Source organism: Aotus nancymaae, unplaced genomic scaffold, assembly GCF_030222135.1.
Source record: "Aotus nancymaae isolate 86718 unplaced genomic scaffold, 86718_ANA_hifiasm-v0.15.2.pri h1tg000014l, whole genome shotgun sequence".
Taxonomy (NCBI): domain Eukaryota; kingdom Metazoa; phylum Chordata; class Mammalia; order Primates; family Aotidae; genus Aotus; species Aotus nancymaae.
The window spans coordinates 115,085,018-115,104,117 of NW_026988425.1; the positions used below are offsets into that span (position 1 = coordinate 115,085,018).

A 19,100-nucleotide genomic window follows, 5' to 3' on the forward strand; every position below is an offset into this window, starting at 1 on the left:
TGCTCTGCCAATAAGATAACAGCAATCAGTAAATGAGTGTGACACAGTACAAGACGAGGAAGATGCTTAAGAGGAAAACACGAGAAAGCCCTTCAATAAAAAATTGACAAAAAAATTAATGTCATAATGCCAGGGGTTGGCGAAAAAAATTGTGGGAAGGAACAACTCAATGCATTGTTTGTGGAATGGAAATTGGCGCAATTGATTTAGAAAGTCTTTTTTTTTTTTTTTTAAGTAACGTAATTATTTCCTGGACTGCAGGAAGGGTACCCTGGCTAGCCATCTTGCCACAAGAGTACAATGAACAAAGGAAGATTTAGAAAGTCTTTTGGTAACACCTGTCAAAGTTGAAGAAGAATGCACTTCATTTCCTCACATTGTTGCTTCTTGGTGTCTCCACTTGAGTAATGTTCACATTTATTCTCAAAAAGGCCAAAAAATATTCAACATTATTTGCTGTAGGAACATTTATACCGTAACATAATTTTCACAGTTAAAATTTGTTAAATGAGTTAATGTGTTGACATGTATTGATATATACAAATCTTTAACAAATTGGCCAAAAGAAAGGATATATACAATATGATAATATTTGTGTAACTTTAAAAAAATCTAAAATAATGGTGGATATACTTAATGAATCCAACCATGTGTACAAAAACCTCAGGAAACAGACACTTCAACATGATAGTTATCTTTAAAAAAGAGCAGAGAAGGATTCACTAGGGCTAACAGACTTTTAGATACCATTGCAATATTTTCTTTTAAACTAATACTTAATAGTTATTAATATTGGTGTTAATATTTAGGTATCCATTATAAAGTTGGTTGCATTTATCAAGTTTTTGAAATCTTAGATAATTAAGAAGTAAGTTAAGAAAGTGAAACTTTCCCAACCATAGAATGTAATGTTTGGTAATTTGAAAACAATTAATGAAAAAATCATGAAGTTCTTAACATTAAATTTTATGGAAAAAGTAGAATGACTTGCTGATATTAACAATCACTTCATGAAAAATCATCTAATGAGATGGGTAAATGTGTATGATAGACTATGTGAAAATAGCCACATTATTAATGAGACTACAGTGCTGGCTGATCCTAGTTTTACGATACAAACACATATATGTAAAGTATAGATAGAGAGTATACAAGAAAATTAAAACTGTTTATCGGAGTCAGAATGATACATTTTTCTTCTGATTTGTTATTTTTTCAATTTACCAAAATGTGTACATATATTTCAAATCTATATTTTGAAGGTAGATAGATGAAATCGTAAAGGTTCAACATTGTAAAGCTTGCTAATCACCTGCTGTGCCCCAGGCACATCATTGTACAAATTAATCCACTTGATATTCGAGTCCAGGGTATGAGCCAGTTGCTAATGAGACACAGTTAAAGAATGAGGAAGCGGATCTTGTACTTGGAAATAACTCAGTGATACAGGGTAGAATGATTTGCTCAGTACCCTTGGGTCTTTCTTTAGCTTGCATTTCTTTAGACAGTTGACCATCACAATCAAGGACATAGCTGTGACCAGCAGCAAATGAGCGAACTCGGGGATAGGTGGGGATTTGGCCAAAGAGTGCTAGACCATCCATTCCCAAGGCAGTTGCTGTTTGTTGTTGTTTGTTAGTTTTGTTTGATAGATTTTTCTGTTAGGGCTTCAGGTTGGCATTTGTAGCCTGACAATAGCAATACCTATTTCACAGGTTTCTTTTTTAAATTTTTACACCAGAAATTATTAACAAAATCTTTTAGTTCCTGATAGGTACTCAATACATGGTAATTTATCTGACCCTGTTAACATGCCTTTAATGAAGAATTTTAAAATACAGCTTCCACAGTTTGTTCTTCATTAACTGACGCATTTTTATTCTTTTCTTAATCACAGCCAAATCAGGCCTATTTAAAAGAATTTGCATTGAGCTATGTTTCTTTTCCCCTTGTTTCTCAAAGTTCAGCAGCATGCCTTGTAGGCCTGTCTTGAACCATTAAAATCCATCTCTGGGTACTGTGATGTGACTTTTCCTCTCCTAAATATTCAATCTTTCATATTAGAAGGTTAGCATGACATAAATCATACATCACTGGCCCCCGTTTCCTATTAAAGACACTTTGTGTGCAATCATCTCAAAGACCATAGAGATATTAATGAAGGAATAGAAACCCAATACTTACTCAAGTCCAAGGTAGATTAGTCACAACATGTACTGATCTGTCAATTACCTTATAAAGAAAAGAGGATGTGTTCTGCACTTTGTTTTGCTACGTGGTTCCAGTCTGCTTGAGCTTGTCAGCTGATCTTTTATCTAGAATTTGGATTATATCTGTGAGGAAACTCAACAGAAGTGATGCGGCCAGCCTCTCCCCAGGGCAGACCTGGAATTCTGCAAAACAAAAGTACCCACATTCTCTTTGGTGAATTCATGTGCAACATGAAGATTGACACAGTTCACAACAATCTTTGTATTAAGGATACAGAAGTACAGATATAGGCACGCAGGAAAGGGAGTAACTTCCAATAATGATTAAGATATTGTCAATAATACTCAGGGATTTTCCACTGATATATTCTTTCATATACTTAATTTAATTTGATTATTGTAAGAACTCCATAAGTTCAGGGATAGGATGGCTAAAATGTGTTATGGATATTCCATTGCCAGATAGTCTGCTGAGCATGTCACATGCATTAATCCATTTAAAGCCATGCGTGTTATAATTTTTCCCTTCCAGGTGAAGAGATTAATGTCTAGCGAGGAGATGGTGGTGTGACAGAGGCCACATAGCCACCGAGTGAGTGAGCTGGAACTCAAACCTAGAATAATGAGGTGGGCGAAAGTGTTTTTATTTTAAGAGCTGGCACTGAAATTCTTCCCAGGGAGAGAATGGTAGTAAGGGCATTTTGCTAAATGCTTGATGCAGTAGGCTTGCATCACATCAGAAAAATGTTTGGGCTTCTTGATACCATAGGGCAGGTTGGGTAGTTGATGGTGTGTAAGGGAGAAGAGACATTGAATGAGCAACCAAGAATCACTGGTCAATGAGTGAAGGGCAGCCTCACACTAAATCACTGTAGCCTATTACACTTAAAGCTCCGGTGTTTGTTTGCATTTGTTGTGGGCATCAAACAGCAAATTTTATGTTGGCATAGAAATGGCAGGACTAGAGAACAGTGCTTAGGAAGGTTATGGGGACTCAGCAAAAGGGATTACCCTAAAGCCATGATAATGTGAAATGAGTTATACTGTGATTTTAATTGGACAAGCAAAGAAACCGAATCACAAATACATTTTCCCAATACCACAAACTAGTCAGTGTTCCAGCCAGGATTTTAACCCATGCTGTTTGGGTCCAGTGTCTACATGGTAGGCAGCTATGAAATCCAAAACGGTGGGATTCCTATTGTTTTTAAGAATTCAAAGAAGTTTAGTGCATAAATGGAACAATTTTAGACCCCAAAACGAGTAGAATTCCTAGGCCTTTGCAGAAAAGATTGTTTTTCTTGTGACAAAGGGAACTTCGGGTCATATTAGGGACCTTAAAATTGGGATTAAAAATAAAACAAGAAATGACTTCAGGAGAATAATTTTCATAAAACTGCAATAAAAAAATTTTAGCATCCTGAAACATTACTGACTTGATATATTTGTTTTTTTTTCTTACTGTCAGGTCTTCAAAAATTGTTATTAGTGAAATCTACAAGACTGAAGAAAGCAGAAGAGAGATGGAGGGACAGGTGGAATAACTTGGGAAGAATTCTGTGCTTCCTGCAATGAGAAGGCATCCAACTGTCCAGGGACAAGGAGAAGGATTTGGAGAGTAAATCTATTTTGAAGGATGAGTTCAGTATTCATGGCGATAAGATTTCTTTTAGGGACATTTGGTGTCTGCAACATTGATGTGTCCATTAGAGGCTATAATTACTGAGAACAGACATGATACTCTGGAAAATAAGCATAGTGTCCTGAATGGAACTACTCACAGCTGGCATATGGCAAAACCCATCCTTGTTTACTGAAGTTGGAAACACCTGAGTATTTCATATCCTTTAAAAGTTTCCTTGATGAGTGTTTCTCATTGGTGTGTCCCACAAGTCTGCCATTATGGGATCTTTATGCCTACCCTAATCACAATATAAACCCATTTATCCATGTTCTATTATAAAATATATATAAAAACATGAAATGTTCATTCTTATGATAATTCCACACATTCTTCATGAACCTTCTAAAACTACTCCAGTTTTTGCTTTTCTTTTCTAGAGAACAAATAATCTCATGTCCTTTTATCTTTCCCCAGAGGTCCCATTTTCCCATGCTTTAATCATTTTTATTGTTCCCATCTGTACGTACTTTAATTTCTTCTATCCCTTTGAAAATGTGTATCTATGAGTTAGATACAGTACTCTTAAAACTGGAATTGATCTAAAATAGCTATTGATCTGTTACTGGAATTCCTATCTATATTTGGATAAGGCAATATAGAAAAAATGATGGTAAAAACAAGGGGGAAAAATGGGAGAAACTGGTGCCATGTAAGAATATTTTCAGATTCAGAGGTAGTTCTAAGTAGCAAAACTTGCCCTAAAAAATAAGAAAAGGCAGAAAGATATAAGAAAATGGCTATTATGGAAGATACATAAAAAATATAAAGAACACAAAAATTTTATCTATGAAATGATTACAACTGCAAATGCATGCCTGCATATAAATGGGCAAGCACAGAAAAAGAAATATTCAGAGGTCGGTCTTTCTTAGACCAGTGTAAGTTCCTGCATTTATTTTTAATTTTAATTTCCCCGACTTTAGTAGTGCTACATGTGCAATAACTAAAACTTATAGTTTTTAAAGAACTATCTGAGGAATAAGAAAAGGAAATCTAGGACACCTAATAATGTAATAATTAAGCATAATTAAAAAAACAAAAGAAGGTCCTCAAAGTACATATAGATCTTTACTATTCAAATGCATTTAGTATATCCTACAGAGATGATTGACTTTTGCTGTTCATGCTTGCAGTGAATAGGTATTGAAAAAATAGGCTGGGCTCAGTGGCTTACGCCTGTAATCCCAACACTTTGGGAGGTTGAGAATCATCTGAGATCAGGAGTTCAAGACTAGCTTGGCCAACATGGTGAAACCTCATCTCTACTAAAAATAGGAAAAATTAGCCAGGCGTGATGGCACACACCTGTAATCCCAGCTATGCTGGAGGCTGAGGCAGGAAAATCGCTTGAACTCAAGAGGCAAAAGTTGCAGTGAGCTGAGATTGTGCCACTGCACTCCAGCCTGAGTGACAGAGTGAAATTCTGTCTCATTAAAAAGAAGAAAAAAGGAAAAAGAAAAAATATCACCTTAAGCATTATTTGGAATAAAATCTGGAATTTCTAACCCTATTCTCCAAATTAAATTACAATTAAAACTCAAATGAAAAACATCTGAAAAAGAAAAAGTAGTCTCGATATAATAGTATTGTGGATTGAGAAGTGCTCTAACACATCATGTTGTCTAACACCCGAATTTCACAGATAGCAAACTAAGGTCCAAAGAGTAGGACTGAATTTAACATGTCGGTAGAGAAATACAGGTTACAGGTAAGTTCTGATATGAAGCATACCCAGTTATTTGCGTGTTATACTTTATTAAATACTGCACGTGACTTAAGAGTAAAATAATCCCATTAAATGAGAGTGTTAGGTCTTTCTTTGTAATTTCTCTCTTGATAGAGCCCATGTTTCCAGTCAACTGATATTTCTCACAAGTGCAGCCAATGCAGGGAACGAAAGGTATTTGACCTTGTTTTGGCTCACAAAGGGAAAAAAGAGAATATCATAAATACATAAAAATTATGACTATTAAAATTCCATAATATTTTGATGTAATCAAGACAGAATCTTGTTTTAGTTTATCAGGTGTATTTTCCTTATGTTCCTCTTAACATACATACATATATATATACACACACACACATATATATTTACACTCCCACACATATATACATGTATATATTCTCTCACCAAGTTAATTTTAATCAACTAGGTTCTCTTTTACTGTTTTGTTCATGGCTTAAAATTATGTCTTGAAACTTTCCTGAAACATTGGTGCCGTTTCTTATCTTATATCTTTGATCTGTAGAAAAGTTTTCCTCCTTAATTCTTGGTATCATTCCCACACTTTAGTATCATTTTTATGATCCTACTTGAGTTAATGAGACCCAATCATTGTTTCTATCAACCACAGAAGATAAGAAAATGTGGGGGTAACAAGAAGGGGAGGAAAATGAGGGACTTAAAAAAAATCAGTACAGATGCTAAGAAACCAAGAGCATTTTCTTTATCTACCCACGGTGAGCAGAGGCTAGTTTTGCTACAGTAACAATCTCAGAATATCTGTGGTTTCACACAACAAGAGTGATTTTCACTTAAAATTGACTCGGAGTCCAGACAGATTTTCAGGGCAGTGTTCTCCACCTGCTGGCACAGTGATCCCGGTTGCTTTGCTTTACGGCACCACAGTATCATCACTTGCTTCCACGATTATTGCAGCAGGAAAAGAGTAAGTATCATCAAGAATCAGAAAGTAGACTGGGCAAGGTGTCTCACGCCTGTAATCCCAGCACTGTAAGTTCCATAGTTCCTGCTACAGCTTAAATGTGTCCCTTCCAAAATTCAAATGTTGTCCACATGATACTATTAAGAGGTGAAGTCATTCAGAGGTGATTAGACCATGAGGACTCCTCCCCCATGATTGGGCTTAGGTGCCTTTATAAACGGGATGGGGACAAGGGAGTAGGTCCCTGTGGCCCCTCCATGTGAGGATACAGCTAGAAGGTCCTCACCAGATGCTGCAGGCTTGAACTTGGATTTCTTAGCATCCAAATTGTCAGAAATAAGTTCCTGTTCTTTGTAAGTTAGCTAGTCTTAGGTGTTCTGTACAGCATCACAAATGGAAAAGACACTTCCCAAAGTGGTGCACATTACTTTCATTTGTATTTCATTGTCCATGAGTGATCACAGAACCCTGCCTCACTTCCACTGATCAGGGAAGGGCAATCTTCCTGTGAGCCTGCATTGAAGGATAATTGAGTATTGATAAACAATAGTGAATTTAACCATATGTAGATGTAAACACTCACGCGATTTAAAAATAATATCAGTTTTGACTCCGGGATCACTTGAGGATTGAATTTGTATAATTGTAAAATCTAAAGTCCATTGATTCTATTACTGCTGCTGAAGTTTACCTATCCATCTGGGAGAAAGTTTTTTTCAGATTGTGAAATTTTGCTAGTTTAGAATTAGTTGGATTAGAAAAAGCTAAGGACAGATGAGGTATCTATCAAATGTTTCTGAACATTTCTTTAACAAAATAATGTCCATAGTAATAAACATGCATTTAACAAATTATTTTGGGGACATACAGTTACCTATAATATGAAAAATGTTATTTATCTCCTCCCAAGAGATGTCCATGAACAACTGTACTCAGAATATAAAAATACTAGTCTCAAATATAGTTATATGTTTTACTCCGATTTTTCATGCAAAAAATTGGCCACATTTTTGGAAAAATATAGTTATGAAAATCTAAGAATCTTACTTAAGGTAAAAAGTTCATTGAGCAAATGACTGGTGTTGGGTGAAAAATTATATTGTAATTATGACCTGATATGAATGTGATAATATGACTGACATCTTTCCTAGTCCCTCAGTGTTGCTGGCAACGGTGGCAAAAATGCTGTTCATGCTGGAGTAATAGCAGCAAAGACAGGTAGAGCTCCTACAGCCGGCTTAGGAGGCTAGGCTTGCTTCAGGGGACATGGGAATTCCCAAGATTCTTTGAATTAATTAGCAGTTTCTTTTGTTTCCAGTTAGTGAATTCATTTTTGGTCAATTATGTACCTTTATATCCACTGGATTATTATCATAAATATGTGTTTCATTGTTATCTCAATAGATGTAAATTTCAAGTGGACGCTACAGATTTCTGCTGCCACAGCAAGTGGAAAGAGCTCAGCCCTGTGTCTGGTACCTAGTAGGATTTCAATAAAAATGTGATGCATACAGGAAAGGCACTGACATTCATTTCCACTTAGCAGAAACTGGTGTCCCAAGCAAAGTAACAAGCGTGGTTGTCTCCTTGCACTCCTAGGGTGGCAAGTTGCTAACAAACCTTTGGAAGACATGTTTTCCAAATAAATATTTAACCATATTGAAGTTATTTATGTGCTTTAAAGTTTTCAAAAGGGGCTCAAAAATAAGAATGCTCTTTTGAAGTCATCCGAGTACTCACAACAGATGGAAACCTGCAGCTTGCTATGAAGAGATAGCAGCTATTTCATTGAGTTCTAATGGGAAATAGCTGCCAAACTATCCATGTTTGGTTCAAAATATTAGAAGAAATGTTGTCCTCAGCCCAGGGATGGTGAGCCCTACTTAAAAAATATGCTACTTTAATGTCTGTGCATTCCAAACCACACAAAGTTCAGCCATATACCACACATGCGGCTTCCCAACTCCATGTGGTAACATTAAAAACAATTTTGTAGAACATTCAAACAACAGCTTTTGTACTAAAAAAAAGAAAATCTAAGAAAACCTTATCTCCTTTCTCTCTTTATCTGATTCTCACTTTTCATTCTTTCTCACACACGTCTATATACAGATTCAAACCATTTAATATCTTTTCAGAAAGAAGAGATCAACTTTAAAATTGTATTATTAAAAATAACACTTAACACCAAAAACCCACAATTTTTTTCCCCTCACTAAAAGAAAATAAAACCAAGGCTATATAAGCTCTATCAAACTCCTTTTTATATCTAAGAGCCTAAGATAAAACCTTTGTAACCCAATATCTTATAACATAAATGTATATGATACATAAGTATATAAAATGTAATATAGGACTATAATCCTTACATCTGGGCTTGTTTCCTTTAAGTCCAGTAGAATCAGTAGTAAATCAGTAGAATTCTCTGGAACAGGATGATGGTGGTTCACAGCTTGGTGTTAGGAAGTGACTTTCTGCACCATGAACAGTTTGTTGGACGTGAACAATCTTCTACCAATGTGATTTAAAAAGAAAAACAATACTTAAAACCTTCACAATATTACAAAAGATGTTTATTTAATCTTGCTCACTGTGCTGTGAAGTTCTTCAGGTGAAAAACCCTTACTAAAATAATCTCTCCAAATGTGGTTTGTCAAAGTTTGAAATTGATGGTTCTCTTACACCTGTTTTTGGTTCTGCCACTGTGCCAAACAACAGCCTTCTTCCCAGCCGATATTACCACCTTCCTACCTGGAGTGTGGCATGCTCAGTGGCCTGGTCATGAATCTAAATGCATCATAAATACTGACTGCATTGAGGGTTTTTTTTTTTTTTTTTTTTTTTTTCCAAGACAGGGTCTCACTCTGTCTCCCAGGGTGGAGTGCAGTGGCATGATACTGGCTTACTGCAACCTCTGCCTCCGAGGTTCAAGCAATTCTCCTGCCTCAGACTCATGAGTAGCTGGGATTACACATGCCCGCCACTATTGCCCAGCCAGTTTTTATATTATTATTTTTGTTTTTAGTAGAGATGGGGTTTCACCATGTTGGCTAGGCTGGTCTTGAATTCTTGACCTCAAATGATCCACCAGCCTTGGCCTTCCAAAGTGCTGACATTACAGGCGTGAGCCATGGCACTTGGCCCGTACTGAGATTTCAATGAGAGAAAGAGATTCTTCTTAACACTCACTCAGATATAAAAGAAAAAATAAATCTTGTGATTTGAAAGATGAAGTTTTTATTTATTTTTTCTTTCTAGTTATTTTAAAATTCCAATGAAATCGATTTCCTGCTTTCGCTTCAAAGACATTTTGGAAGGAGGTTTTTTATGCTCAAGGTTTAAACACTATTTTAAACCCTGAAAGTCCCCTTGTTCTATAGTATCAGAGTCTAATGGTGACTTTGACTATGATGTGAAACACTTTCGGAAAATAGCATGATAATTTTTTTGTGTGTTACTACTTTTTTGTGTTATTACTGATATTTTTAGGGTAGTCTCTTGGTAATAGATCATCCTTTATAAATGCTTACTTTTAGTTTGAATGGACTTTACTGATAGTGTTTGAAAAAACATTTTTTAAACTAGAAAAAAATGCATTTTGGAGCAAATGAGAGCTTATGCCTTGGTATCTCTTCTTCTCCCAGGTATGATGGTTTATTGTACAGCAATAGAATACAAAAATGAGTTTATTAAGTTTACTTAGAAATGATTCAAAGATATCCGTGTGAGCTCCTTCAGCTATGTCAACATTTTCTTGAAAGATACCTGAGATTATTTGATGTTTACTTTTTTAAGTATAGTATTTGTAAGTTAAAGTGCACAGGAACATTTTATTACATTTTAAATGTAATTCCTGATCCCCAGATGCTGTCCATATAAATCTGAACAAACCCAAGACATCGCTATCTATATTAGATCAACAAATCCTCTCAGTCCCTGGGATAGTGTTAAGAATAAGCAGCAAAGAGTGAAATTCCTTGGTAATAAAACTTCTGTTTCTTGACAAGTGTGATGTAAGGACATTTTTTGCTATGCTGCCTACACCTTTCAAAGTAGGTTACGTGCTATGGTACGATTATGTCTTCCTGTAACCTCTATTTCAAAGGCACATTCTGTGTAAATAATACATTTTTCTAACAACTGTTTTAATGGTCACTGTTTTTAAGGTCATCTTCATGTGAAATTCAAAACTGCAAAATGCTGAAAATTCAATTTTGCTTTACATGAAGGGATGTTTTTCTTTTCTTTCCCCTTTTGGGTTTTTATTCCTATTTCTTAAAATGGTAATCTCAATGGGAATTGGCATACCCATACATCAAACTTCATTTGTGCCAACATCAGGTTAAATAATTTCTCCAAACTTTAACTACACCATGAAATTTGGCTTACCTATGTGGGCTATTGCTATTGACTTCTCAAATTATTACATTACACTTTTCTTCTTGAAACCAGACAAATATGATATTTTCAGGAATAGAAGACACAAATTTATCTCTTTCTATTGCCCCCAAAAGACATTATAAGCTCTTGTGTCTCTGGTTCATGCAGGAAACACCCAATTACTGCCAGCTAGAACATCCATGAAATGATTTCTATTAAAATAGATTTGAACTCCCCAGTAACTACAGGTCTATGTATATTTTCCTATATAACATTCATTATTTCTTCTTCTGATGACATTGTAGGAATTTGGAAAATTACATAAAATTACAGTGGGAGGAAAAAAGTCATTTGTAATTCTGCCCAGATAATCATGATTTATATTTTGAGGTGTAATAATCCCTTGCCAACCCCAGCTTGGCCAACTGAAGTATTGAGATAACACTGTTTTGTATCATTATGCCAAAAATTAAAATTCCACAACCTATTTACATATACAGGATTCAGTTCAATCTCCTTAAACAAGTGCAAAATGACAAGATTTCTTTAAATTACACCCCTTTGATATAAAAGTGAAAGAACAGATATGCAACATTTTGCCTTTGTACAAAGACCAGGGGAAGGGTATTTACATTGCTGAAATCTGTTAAAATAAAACAAAGTGAAAACACAAAATACAAATAGAGGTTGAAACAGCCAACCTGGAGTAACCTGTACATAACATAAAATTAGTGGAATGTATCGCCTTTAACAGATAATGCCTGCTAAAAATAATATTTCCCTGGAAGACTGAAGAAAGCAAATTAGTAGTATTGTTAACTTCCAAAGCAGGTATCTGTTAACTCTGTATATCTCTTTCATTTCACAATAGATTACTTTCTATGTTCCAAGTGTAATACATTTTATTATTTTCCAGTAAAATCCTTTTTTTCTATGAACACTTGATATAATTATAGTTTTGTCATCCATTAGAATACCGAGAATTTAACTAGCATATTGATAAGGACTAGGTATAAATATCTTTCCAATCTTTTACATTTATGTATTTATACTTAAAAAAGAAAAATGAAATTATTGTACTTTATAACTTGCTTTTTCTGTAACAATATACTATAGGATTTTTCTTTTATGCTGTTCTATTTTATTCAAAATAATTTTGAATGGGTGCATAGATTCTTATCAATAGCTTAGTCAGGCATCCACTCCATAGATCATTAGACTGCATTTCATCTATGTTTCTTCCTAATCAATAAAACACAATTAAAAACTTGGAGTTTAAATCTTGGGCATATTTTTAATATTTTTTTTAATATATATTTTTCTAAGTCCAATTAGAAGGTCTACAGATACGACCATTTTAAGGTCTGTGACACCTTTGTTAGTTTTGCTCCACAGAAATACTATACTTTTTTACATGTTCCTTAGTTTATACATGAATGGACTTTCATGATACTGGATGTTATCATTAAAACGTTTTGCCAATATTAATAATGAAATAATATATATTGTTGTTAATTTCCATTTTTTAAATTACCAGGCATTTAAAACACTTTCTCATGTTTTTTTTTTCTATCTTCTTTTCATTTGTGAATGGCCCTTTTCCATGCTTTCATGTATTTTTCAATACAGGCATTCTTTCTGTGATCTTTTTGGATGTCATAGATATTATTTCTTTCTTTTATTTCACCTTGAGGTGATCATTTGCCTTTAGTTAATTTCAAAGTTTTAATCAGAACAGAGAATTTTACATTTAAATTAAGCCAAATCGAATGATCTTCTCTTCAGAGTTGTCTTTATCTTTCTGTAACCGCAAACATTTTTTTTGTCATATCAGGACCTGCATACAAATATCACATTCACAGTGACATTTTCATCAGCACCTATCTCTAAGTGTGTTATGAACTTCTTTAGATTTTCCTTCTCTAGAGGAAACATTGAGGGAGCCAGCTCCCCTATTGGCTAGTGATGTTTGTGTTTAGTTTCTTCTTCCTCCCAGGTAAATTATTTCCTAAGAAGCCTCGAACTTCTTATGCAAATATGTCTTTGCTGGGCACAGACACACAGTTTGCCAAACACAGCCTGGCACATTTGAGTGTCTTTTCTGCCCAGCTTAGACCCCTGTGGCATTTAGGTATTTGCCACCCAGAGGTGAGGTGCTTTCCCATATGCCAGAGGGATTCCTACATGCCTAGAGGGTGAGCAATTATCTTGGTGTCTGAAATATCACTGACGAACACTCATTATTCTGTGTGGTGGGGAAAGCACTTCTTTCCAAGTTTTTGTGGGAGAAAGTAAAGGAATAAACAGCAGCCCACACTGTCCTTTATCATTCCAAACGCAGAAGTTTTCCACAGGAAGCTCTTTAATATTTTTTTAATTGAAATTAAATCTCAAGCAATTGAAACGTTTAAAATTCAACACTATAATGTATTCAAAAATAAATTATTTTAGCCAAAAGAAAATTATAGCAGATGGAACTCAGGATCCACTGAAGGAAGGACTGAAGAATAGCAGAAAGGGTAATTATCTTGGTAAACATAAACTAATTATTTTTGTAGAGACTTCATTTTATATATACATATGTTTTTAAAAAACTAATGACTTCTTAAAGCAAAAATGATAATAATATATTATTATCATTATTTGTAGCTATTGTGGGATCTATAGCCACAAAAGAAAAGAAAATAGAAAAAGAGTGGGCTAGGATGAATTGAGTTATATAGTATTAAGATTCTTATATTGTTTATTTTAAAAATAGGCCGGGCACGGTGGCGGTGGCTCATGCCTGTAATCCCAGTACTTTGGGAGGCCGAGACAGCAGATCACCTGAGATTGGGAGTTTGAGATCAGCCTGCCCAACGTGGTAAAATTCCGTCTCTACTAAAAAATAAAAAAAATTAGCTGGGTGTGGTAGTGTGTGCCTGTAATCCCAGCTACTCAGGAGGCTGAGGCAGGAGAATCAAATTGAACCCAGGGGGTGGAGGCGGCAGTGAGCCAAGATCATGCCACTGCACTCCAGCTTGGACAACAGAGTGAGACTCTGTCTCAAAAAAAAATTAAATAAATAAAAATAAAATAATATTATTTGAATGTAAACTATGATTACTTAAAAGAAAAATAATGTAATCACAAGGTGATCGATAAACATAGCACAAAAATGTAGCTAAATGTTACCACACACAGAATACAAAAATATACACAACTTACCTAACAGAAGGCAGGAAAGAAATGGAATAAACATAAAATAAATTTCAAGATGGAAGAGCTCAACTGAACCATTGATAATTACATCAGAAGTTGACTAGACAACCTATTAAGCGGCATATATTTCAAAAATAGATTTAAAATAATGGAAGACCCAACTGTATTTTTGTAACATATACTAAAATATAAACAAACATATTTTGAATATAAAACTGTGGAAAATAGCACACTATGGTGTGGCTATAATATTATGCAAAGTAGACTTTGATAAAAAATTACCTAAAGTTTAAAAAAATGGTAATGAGTACAATGGTGGTTACCAGAGACTAGGGTGGATACAGGGGTAGGGTATAGGAAGATGTTGGTCAATGGATACATAATTACAGTTAGACAGGAGGAATGTTTCAAGAGATGTATTGTATAACAAGGTGACTATAGTTGATGGTATATTGTATTCTTGAAAAATGTAAATAGAGTGGATGTTATGTGCTCTCATTACAAAAATGATAGCTGTGTGAGTTAATGTATTTTTAAACTAGCTAGAGTTGTTAGCCATTCTACAGTGTATGTATACTTCAAAACATCATATACAATAAAAACATACAATGTTATCTGTTAATTTTTAAAAATGGCTGTCCTGATCCAACAGATGAGGCCAAAATAAGAGTGGTACCAGCAAAGTAATATATATATAGTTCAGCTTGAGAGTGGGTTTAGAGGGGCCCATTTTGAGACTTGGGCTGTGCAGTGTAAGAGTACACAACTTACATTCCAAAAACTTTTTGAGTGATTAAATAATGCATGAGTGAAAAAAACATAATGTTGAATAAATTATCAAGTTCATGGAGAACAATAAAGATACTAAATGTGTATGTATCTTTTTTTCACTTTGATTCTTTTTAATAATATATATATTTTATTGTACTTTAAGTTCTGGGGTACATGTGCAGATCTTGCAGGATTGTTGCACAGGTACACACATGCCATGGTGGTTTGCTGTCTCCATCCCCCCCATCAACTACATCAGGCATTTCTCCCCATGTTATCCCTCCCTAACCTCCCCCTCGCCTGCTGTCCCTCCCCTAGTCCCCCAACCCCCAACCCTCAACATACCCCAGTGTGTGATGTTCCCTTCCCTGTGCCCATGTGTTCTTATTGTTCAACACCCGCCTATGAGTAAGAACATTTGGTGTTTGGTTTTCTGTTCTTGTGTCAGTTTGCTGAGAATGATGGTTTCCAGATTCATCCATGTCCCTATGAAGGATATGAACTCATTGTTTTTTATGGCTGCATAGTATTCCATGGTGTACATGTGCCACATTTTCTTTGTCCAGTCTATCATTGATGGGCATTTGGGTTTATTCCAGGTCTTTACTATTGTAAACAGCACCACAGTGAACATATGTGTGCATGTGTCTTTATAATAGAATGATTTATAATCCTTTGGATATATATCCAGTAATGGGATTGCTGGGTCAAATGGAATTTCTATTTCTAGATCCTTGGGGAATCGCCACACTGTCTTCCACAATGACTGAACTAATTTACACTCCCACCAACAGTGTAAAAGTGTCCCTATCTCTCCATATCCTCTCTAGCATCTGTTGTCTCCAGATTCTTTAATGATTGCTATCCTAACTGGCGTGAGATGGTATCTCAATGTGGTTTTGATTTGCATTTCTCTAATGACCAGTGATGTGTGTGTATCTTTAAACTTCTAGATACATGAAGGGGAATTTGGCAAAAATAAACAAATGCAAAGCATAGTATGAGATTTTTATCAACTTTTTCTAAGTATTTGACAAAACAGGCAGATAAAAAATAACGATAAAAGTATGGATAATTTGAGAAACAGTATCAACCAACATGATCTAGTTGACACTTAGTGAATGCTACAACTAATCAATACCCATGGAACATTCACTAAGATAGACTATAGACTGGGCATTGATACATACCTTAACAAATACTGAAAGTTTGAAATCATTCAATTTATACCATCTAACCACAATGGCATTTAATTAGAAATTGATAGTGATAAGACATATTTAAAAATCCCTAACTGTTTGGAAATGTATTAACACACCTCTACATAAAGAATAAATGCCAAAATAAATCCCAAATAAAAATTAGAAAATATTTTTGGTTGAATAGCAATGAAAGCGCACTATCAAAACTTGTTAGATGCAGGGACAGTATGACAGTAATACTTGGAGGAAGGTTTATAGTTTTAAATGCTTATATTTGTAATAATTTAAATGTTTTCATTAAAAACTGTAAAGGAAAAGCAAATTAAACCCAAAGTAAGTAAAGCAAAAGAAATCATCAAATTAAGAACAGAAATAAATGATATGGAAAATAGGCAAACAATATAGAAAGTCAACAGTGAATAATTTTTGAAAAAGTTAATACTATTGATTAAAGCATAGCAAAAATGAAAGAAGAGAAAAAGAGACACTCAGAAAAAAACAGAGAAAGAGAGACTGAGAGAGAATCAATAGTAATAAAATTGTGGTCCTTGCTGAGATTTGATATATATTTAATATAAATATTAAATCTATATAAACATTAACTGTATATAAATATATTAATATATAATCTTTACATATTTAAAGATTAATAATGGAATGTTATGGGCCAGGCACAGTGGCTCATGCCTGTAATCCCAGCACTTTGGAAAGCCGAAGGGGGCAGATCACTTGAGGTCCAGAGTTTGGGATCAGCCTGGCCAACATGGTGAAACCCTGACTCTACTAAAAATACAAAAATCAGCTGGGCATGGTAGCAGCGCCTGTAATCCCAGATATTCTGGAGGCTGAGGCAGGAGAGTTGCTTGAACCTGGGAAGCAAAGGTTGCAGTGAGACAGGATTGTGCCACTGCACTCCAGCCTGGGAGACAGAGCAAGACTCTGTCTCAAAAAATAAAATAAATAAATAAATTAATTAATTAATAATGAAATGTTATGAATACCATTATGCCAATAGCAGAGAAAAATTAGATGAAATGAACACATTACTTGAAAAAATACTATCAAAATTAACAAATGGAAATAAAATTTTGAATAATTCACTTATTAAAGAAATTATAGTCAAAGAACTGAACAAAATAAGAATTAAAATGAAACAAACCTTCAGACCTTGACTACTACACTGATGAAGTTTACCATATATTTAGTGAAAAATAAAACCATAAAACAAGAAAACTTGCAGGGTCATTCTTTCTCAAGAACATAGACTTAACAAAGTCTCAGTAAGATGTTAGTAAATTAAACTCTTCAATACAAAAAAACATAGTATATGGTGTCCAAATGGGATTTATCCCAGAAATATAAAGTTGGTTTAACACTGAAAAATTAATCATTGCAATTCAACACATTAATAAAGGACAGATAAATATACACATTGATATCAAAAGATTCATAAATGTATTAGCAACAATTGAATACCTGTTCAAGAGAAACTCTTCAAAAATTTGGCTTAGAAAAAAGACTTAATCACGTAGAAGGTACCTACAGAATTCCTATAATTAACATCACACTTTTGGGTGAAATATTCAAATGCCAGAAAGAAGGCAAATATATAAGGCATTGGCTCTATTTGAAATTTTTCTGGAGGTTCTAGTCAACACAATAGGCAAGAAAAAGAAATAAAAGACATAAATATTGGGAGAAAAGAAGTGAAACCTTTGTTATTTGCAGTGAAAATTATGACAAATATAAACCATGAAATCTACAAAAGGTCTAGAAAAATAAGTATTTTCAGCAACACTAGAGAATTTTATATATATATATATATATATATATATATATATATATATATATAATTTTTATAGCATTTCTATTGGCCAGCAAAACACATTTGGAAAATATAAAATGTTAAGAGCCGTATCATTTTCTTTAGCATCCAAAACAATGGAATATTTGAGAATAAATTTAACAAAACATCTGTAAAATCTGTATGCTGAAACTATACATCAAGTATGAGAGAAATTAAAGAAGAGCTCAATATCAGTGGGGATATATCATGTTAATGAATTGGAAGATCCAATATTGTTAAGATGTCAATCATCCTCAAATTAATCTAAAGGTTAAACACAATCCCATTCGAAACACTGGAAGGTGGACTGTAGAAATTGACAAGCTAATTCCAAAATGCATATGTACATTCAAAGAACCTAGGTAACCAAAACCATTTTGTAAAAGATAATGCTGGAGCACTTACACTACCTGATTTAAAGATTTATAAAGTTACAGTAATCAAGGCATTGCAGTTTTGTCTTAAGGATGGACATGCAGGTAAATGAAACTGAATGAGGTACTATAAGTGATCCACATGTAGAGAGAAAATTGATTTTAGACCAATTTCAATGAAGAAAGGGAATTTTTTTAAAAACAAATATTCCTAGAGCAACTGGATATCCATTGGAGAAATATTACCTGTTTATTAATATCAGATAAAACAGACTTTAAAGTAAAATAATTATCAGAGGTAAAAGGTCATTAAAGGAAGAAGTAAGAATTCATCAGGCAGAGATAACAATTCTAAATTGATATGCACCTAATGTATGCCAATATATAGACAGCAGTAATATTTATGAATATATATAAATATTGTATACAAAGCAAACTTTACATATAGAATTACAGAGAGAAGTGACTTGGTCTGAATTGTAGGTGGAAGCACCAAATGGCTTATTAGAGACATGACTTTGAGCTGTGCTGTCTGCAGTTTTTGTTGATGGAGAAAATCAGGTTTTTCAGATTCCAGTTACCTCGGAGGTGCTGGAATCTAACTAACTGCCCTGTGTAAGATTCAGTAAAGGAAGTTCTGATTGAGTATATTTTCAGAAAACACAAAGAATTTTGTCCTAACTATATGTAACATGTATAACTATTATGTGTATATATGTGTAAACATATATATGTCAACGTAAATATAAATACACACATAACTTAT

At 34.2% G+C, this 19,100-nt stretch overlaps 1 long non-coding RNA gene across 1 annotated transcript in view; it reads right to left on the minus strand.

Moving 5' to 3' along the window:
- Positions 1–2,341: 2,341 nt before the first annotated feature.
- LOC105707619 (uncharacterized) overlaps positions 2,342–19,100 on the minus strand; it is a 39,626-nt gene continuing 22,867 nt past the window's right edge. Inside the window, exons 2-3 of the long non-coding RNA XR_001105117.1 lie at positions 8,930–9,071; positions 2,342–2,393 (exon numbers count right to left, since the gene is read on the minus strand). This is a non-coding gene — a long non-coding RNA (uncharacterized LOC105707619). The remainder of the gene's footprint in view (positions 2,394–8,929; positions 9,072–19,100) is intronic.